Raw genomic sequence first — 7,120 nt, 5'->3', positions numbered from 1 at the left:
GAGCAAGCGGGACGCGGCGAGGGACGTGACTCGAGCTCCGGCCGGCCCGGCGCGAGTAGCCCGGCAGGTACACTACAGGTATCGGCGAGTGTTTTTGTCTCGGATCGATTCCCAGCCTCCCGCGCCCGCGCCGCATCTGCTGCGCTGCGCCGCGCCAGCTCCTTTTGATTGACTTGACTATTATGTCATCCAAGGGAGCATTAGCCACGAGGCGGGCCGGCTGACAAACAGAACTTCTGTCAATAATTATGCAAGCTCGCCGACTTATGATCGCTGCTGGCACGTGTCTTAGATATATCGCACTTTTGGGCAGCAAAAGACACTTCTCGAAATAGAAAATTCACTTTTTAAGACACTTAAAGTTAATTATTTTGCAGAAGCAAGGGCTAGGCTAGGCTAGGCGCTTACTTCATTGCGAGCGTGATTTTAAAATTTAGGGTAGTGTCGGGTGGCTGCGTGTTTGAGGTGGTTTAGGAGCTGCTTAAATTAAATTACATTATATTATTATTGTTGGAAGCCGTGGTGGCCTAGTGGTTTGACCTATAGCCTCTCAAGCAGAGGGTCGTGGGTTCGAACCCCGGTTCGCACCTCTGAGTTTTTCGAAATTCATGTGCGGAATTACATTTGAAACTTACCACGAGCGTTGCGGTGAAGGAAAACATCGTGAGGAAACCTGCACAAACCTGCGAAGCGATTCAATGGTGCGTGCGAAGTTCCCAATCCGCACTGCGCCCGCGTGGGAACTATGGCCCAAGCCCTCTTGTTCTGAGAGGAGGCCTGTGCCCAGCAGTAGGACGTATATAGGCTGGGATGATGATGATGATTATTGTTGTTATTTATTTATTTAGTGTTTAACAGTGATTTTTAATAATTGTGTTCTTTTTCGTTTATATAACATTGATATGGCATTGTCCGACAAGGCAAATCATTCTGACACTGTTCACGTACTCGCACGTACTGATGTGAACAGTCTGTGGTGATTCAGGACAACTAAAGGTTCATCTACTCATCAGCTTTATTATATTTTTATGTGTTTGCTTCCTTATTACAGTTGAAAAGAAACTTTCGTATGACACATGGACGTACAGACAGGAGCTTTCATACGAAGGATAACCCTAACCATAAACTTAATATTACTACCCTAACTTAATAGTAAGCTGTTAAGTATTAATAGGAAAAAAGGTAAATACCACCACGTTGACTGTTAACATAATGGCAGCGGAAACAGTATCGCGTACCTATTTATACTATACGGTAATTAAATTGGTACATATTACGTGCATCGCAGCCGCGCATGCGTAATGAGCCCCGGCAGCAGCGATCAATTAGCGCGCAGATCGCCGATAGCGCTGACGGCCATCCGCGGCCGCTCGGGACGGCCGGAGACAGCCCCCGATCCCAGGCCTCCGGGCTAGAGACCCCCGGGGGCTCCGGTGGCTGCTTGATGTGTACAGCGCTGGCTCTAAATTGCCTACACCGCTTCCGCGCCTCGCAAAAGGCGCCATCAAAATTTTATTTTGCACAAAAGGAAACCGGTGTCCCTTGCCATCTGGTGCCTATAGAGCGACCGCTACTCTTGCGCTACCCCAGGACCGGCGTTGTCTATGGCGCGATGTGCATTATTGTGTGTGGGAACACGCGGCGGCCCACGCGTGGGTCGCGATACCATCGCGTGGTATTGTTCTCCACTGATACCAGCCCCCACAGCGTGCTGCTTTGACAAATAAGCTGATCGGCCTGATTAGGTCTCGTTCGGAACTGAATTACAACACGCTCTAAGGTCATCAGCGAGCGACAGTCGATTAGGTCTGGGCTCAATTCTCTTCGAGCCATTCATTACACATGTTCAGACATCAATTACAAATATGAATGCCAGAGAACTTTGTGTTTCCAAGACGTTTAATTTTCAGGGAGCTACAACATGGCCATGTGCCATCAGCGTCAAGCAAGGTCCAAAATTAAATCGTTTATTTTGAAATAGAGCCATAAAGGGCTTTTTAAATGTATTTTTTTTTTACAGTTAAACTTAATTTAAGCTAGCAAAACAATGTAAATTATATTGAAAATACAAACTGAAAATATAGATGCACAGAAAAACTAGAAAAATAAGACCATCACTGGGAATCGAACCCAGGTCCTCGGTAATCCATACCGCGTGCTATACCGCTACACCACTGATGGTCAACGGTACCGACACGAATTTCCCCTATGCACCTCATGTCTCAGCTTGTTTGTTTCTTATTTAGCCACTTAAGCAGTGACGCTAGCGACAAAATAAATAAATAAATAGTAAATTATATGTTTATATCGTGTATGGTGTTTATATTTTGCTATCGTGTATGGGGTCCCTAGATAAGAACTTGGCTGTGCAGGTTCACCCTCCCCCCTATTGCTTCCCTTTGACACATTTACTGCGACACTACAGGGTATTATAGTACCTACCTACTTAGTAAAACTACAAATATAAGCAAACATAATATATAGGCAGGCAGGCCTTCCACTAGGCGGCGGCGCGGGCGGTGGCTCTGCCGCGGACAATGCGCCATCAGCTGCGCCGCAAAAACTCTCCGCATCGCGCGATTGTTTATATCAAAAAACTCGCGCCTTTGTGCGTTACATTGTGTTTTACTGTCTTTCTTCTATCCTGCAATTTACAGCCTCCCCTCCGCCGCATATTCGACTCCTTTTTGCGGGATATTACTTGGTAACACTAAAACGCATTCTTTACCGCCGTGCGGCTCAAAAAGCGGTTTGTATTATACTCGGTAAGCTATTCGAAAGTAATAGCTTCGAGCCGCTGCGCGCGCGCTGATAGCGAGCGGCGGCGGAAGGCGCTATCGCATCCGCACCCTATCGCACCCGTCTCGCTTGCACACTCGGAACTTACGTAACTATTGATAACTCGCCCAGCGACCTTCAAAAACATCAAACGATGTAAATTGTAATGTATAACTGGGTCATGTTTTATTATTCGTGATGAACCGCGCACAACACATACCTAGTTACCATCAGCCAAATAAGTGGTCTCTCAATTTTCAAACAAGTTCCTATCAAATAAATATGTCTCTAAAGTCGAACTTTTAAGTTGATAGACCCGTCTATTGGCGTTAACTTTAGGGTGGTAGACCACATATTTGGCTGATGGTACCTACATCTTCTACGCTTTCCAGTCGACCGCCAGGAGACCGTGGGTTTGTCTACAAGTCATCGTGCTTCATTTTGGTTAACGTTTGTGCACAGCTGATTCTCCAGTGAGCCAGACTACATGAAAAAGCCTGAACTGAGTATTTAAAACCTTTCCTTTAATGACACCAGCTGACACGCTCGCTTTTCTTCGATCCTATTATCATTTCATTATAATCGGACTAAGGGCCTGGTCAACGGCGGAATCCATCGACAAAAAATCAAAGCGCGACGTCGGATCATCAGCCGCCTCCTCCGAATTAACCGAAGATAAGCCCCCCCCCCCCCGAGCCCGCGCGCCCTTAATTAAAACGTCTCGGGCGCTGGCCGCGCCCGCAGGTACCTGCGCCCGCGGCGCTCGCGGTTTATTTTTGTTCCCGCGACAACCTGCGCGATCGTGATCTCAAATCTCGACGCATTCCTCATTCGTTACTCAGCGCTGTTGCATATCGCTATTTGTTAACGTTTCATTATAATTAATCCTCTTCGATGGAATATTTCCTCAGCGATCGTTTATTAATCTTGTCACGATTTAATTAATTTAAGGCCATCGCGTCTTCCGATACAATACGTCGACTTAATTTATGATGATCCCGGGTCCGAGGCGCGGGTGGCGCAGGGGAGGAGGGGAGGGAGGGGGCAGCACCAAGCAGTATCGCCGCAGTCGAGGCCGAAGCTGTGCGTAGTCTGTCGGGCAGTCAGACATTTAAACAAGTTACTGTTTAATAGGTATAAGAAAGATTATTATCTTAATCAATAGCATCACTACGTACATATATAGCTCAGATAGCTTATGAACATACTACCTATTGGTAAATGTATCGCGTAAAATAAATAAACATGCACTTAAAGAGGCTGGCTCCGCCGCCTTCTCTCTCCACATGGCAACATTTTAATTGAAAATGAAAACCAACTCGCCCTAACTACGCCTGTAGCATTACGCCCGTAACGCGCTACCTCGCCGCCGCGTATTTATCTGCGGGAAATGGTGATATAATTTTTCACACTGAAGCTCGGCCATAATACTGCTATAAGTATCCATTAACTACAAGCAAGGCGATAAACGAAGTTCCTACAGTCAATTTGCTCTACCTGGAAGCTCGTAAAGAGCGAATGAATAGAGTGGAGTGTCCGTTAACGTGCGACAGGAGGCGTCGCGCTGCTTTATCGACCAGATGCAGGTAGTGATGTGCGCAGCACAAGCTCCGACCATGTTCTATTGATAAATCATAAACCGACTCCGAGCTGTGCCAAACGCCATAAATACACACGATGGCAATAAAATGGCAAGCTGTCAGAGTGATTTACGTAGATGTGTGTTTAAGTGGTTAACAATATGACACATCGCGCGGCCACAATGCACTTGTTTGTGCACATCTGCCCCGCGCTGCGGCCCCGCCGCGCCGCCTCTTCACACCATATGCGACTCTTTTTATCTTAATCATTTCGCTCCCACGCTACTGGTACGGGTCTTCACAGATTTGTAGCCATCTGCCGCCGATAACAAAACTAAAATTGCGCTATTTACATGTTTGTTCGCATTGAATCCACGGGGTGCGTAATGTCGCTCCTGCCGCGGCCTGCGCCCGGCCGCAGTCGCAGTTAGATCAGGCGTCCCACATGCAAAGCGATTTATAGGGACAGCCGTCGCTCGAACCAGTCACAGCATCCGGCGCTGCTGCGGCCAATTAAGCGTGACGGACGAGACCGGCCCTCGGCAATACCAACACCCGCCCGCCAGCTGAGAGGCGCAACGATGCAGCACGCCTATAGTTTCTAACTTCGTGCTCCAACCAACCAAGATCAATTAACAAAATGACAATAGGAAGAGATGCTGGTCACCGTAACACTACGAGAAAAGCGAAATTAGGTAAACTATAAGTGTGGTAGGTATACATAAAAACATTGCAATCGCAAAAAACTATGATATTTTTAAATTTCTTTGCATTTTTTTGGATAATTTGATGCGTGTTCAATTTTGCACTGACACTTATCTATTTGATTAGTAATAATTTCGTTTTTAGGATTTAGCCACCAAATCCAACACCACCCGTTACCACCCACTAAAAACCTTCTAATTTACATTGCGGCTACTTTTAGATAGTTTTATAAACAAACAAATGTTTTTCGCTGCACTCACATTGAGCAACGTAGAGATGAATTGAGTTAAAGGGGCGGTTTTGCAGCTCTAAGTGTCGCGAGGCGACGCGAGTGTCGCGCGTCAACCACCGCCAGCGGCGCGGGCGGCAACAACATTGGGCGCCGCGCCGCGCCGCGCCGGCATCGCGCATGCGCCGCGCGTCGCGCCCCGGAAGCCGCCGCAAAAACACGCCATTGTGCAAGCGCAGCTGACGACTGCGGCCCGCCGCAAAAACTCGCATGTCTTATTGAAGCAATAACACTTATTCTGACGTGCCCGATCATAGAGGTTTCGTTGCTAAGCGGGAGAGTGCACTGTGGACATGCTTACCTACACTTGTTTATGTGAGTCTTAACTCATTTATCATTAACGAGGAAGGCCATCAAACGAAATATGGAAAAAGGCAGCCGATCAAGTCCTAAGCTTGGAGATAAGCCATTCTCCTAAAAATAATTCTTGGTTATGAAGACATCATGTTGCACAACTATAGTAGGTAACTGCTGAGACTGAGCTGATTCTCTTTGTAAAAAGGTTTATGAAATGTAGATATGGATAATAATATAGTTCTGTAATTGATATTTAAGAGACTGGTCGTGGTGGAGCCGTATGAGCGGTCAACGTGTGTTTTGCAGTACCTAGTGGTGCTACAGGTTTATCGGCAACAGTTTCTTGCTGCGCGCGCGCATTCATCCCGCAGGAGCGTGCGACAGGAAGCATCCCCCCCCCCCGCCACCGCCCCATCCGCGGCAATCAATGCGTCGCCGGCGCAGCGGTATTCGCGTGTTCATTTCATTCTGCTATTCCGACTTCCCCTTCCTGCGCCGCGTCATGTTATATTTAGTAGGTAGGTGGTTCATTAGTGAGCCGATGGGTCAAAATCAGGTCTAAGAACAGTGTTTTTCTACCCCCGTGACCCTTCGAAGCTACTCAGTAGATTGGTCGTTCCGGTCACGTCCCACAGGCCACCGAAACTATGTTCGGCTTTATTGTGCATGTCCAGCGTATGGAAATGATGTCAAATGTGGGCTACGACCCCCCTCACCCCCCTGTCGCCCGCGCCCCGCGGCGCACCGCTGAGACACCGACATTTAAATTTCCATAAACATGTCATTACGGTTTGCGGTCGTTTTATTCTCCTCCGAGCGTTTATTTTTTGTATTTTCCCGGTACCTCGTAAAGTGTGCAATATTATCATCATATTATTAACGCCATTTACAGATCGTGATATTTGAATTTGAATATGATGCTCGGGTGCTTGTATTGGACCTGTACGATAGTTTCGTGGTCGCGGGGGCGGCGCGTGGGCCTGCAGGCGGCCGCCCCGCAGTCTGCGAGGGCGCAGGGCGGCGCGGACGCAGCTCCGCCGCGTTGACAAACCTGACGAGGAATGCATAATTGTAATGAGTTTCTCACGAGTCTCGCTGACGCCCGCGGCCGTTGTTTGCGGCGGCGCTCGCCGGTAATGGCCGCGACACGCGTAAATTGCGTATCATCATCCAATAATATTTGATGTGCGCCGAGCAAACAGAGCCGGCGGCGGGCGCGGGTGTTTGCGCGCACCTGGCCGCCGACCCCTTGTTTTTCTAACGACGACCCGTTTCTGACAACAAACTTTGGAATTAATATGAGAGTCTTCGGGCCCAGCGCGTCCCGCCCGCAAACCGACCTTTCCCACGCCACATTAAACAAGATCAAGAAACTAATTACGCCTGCATAATTCGTTTTTGTCGGTGCGTCGAGTAGAAGGTGAAGTTTCAATAAAGGATTAGGCTAAGTCGAGTCTAGACTAGGTATTAC

The sequence above is a fragment of the Choristoneura fumiferana genome, chromosome 11 (genome assembly GCF_025370935.1).
Source record: "Choristoneura fumiferana chromosome 11, NRCan_CFum_1, whole genome shotgun sequence".
Classification (NCBI taxonomy): Eukaryota; Metazoa; Arthropoda; class Insecta; order Lepidoptera; family Tortricidae; genus Choristoneura; species Choristoneura fumiferana.
This window is presented reverse-complemented; position numbering follows the sequence as displayed.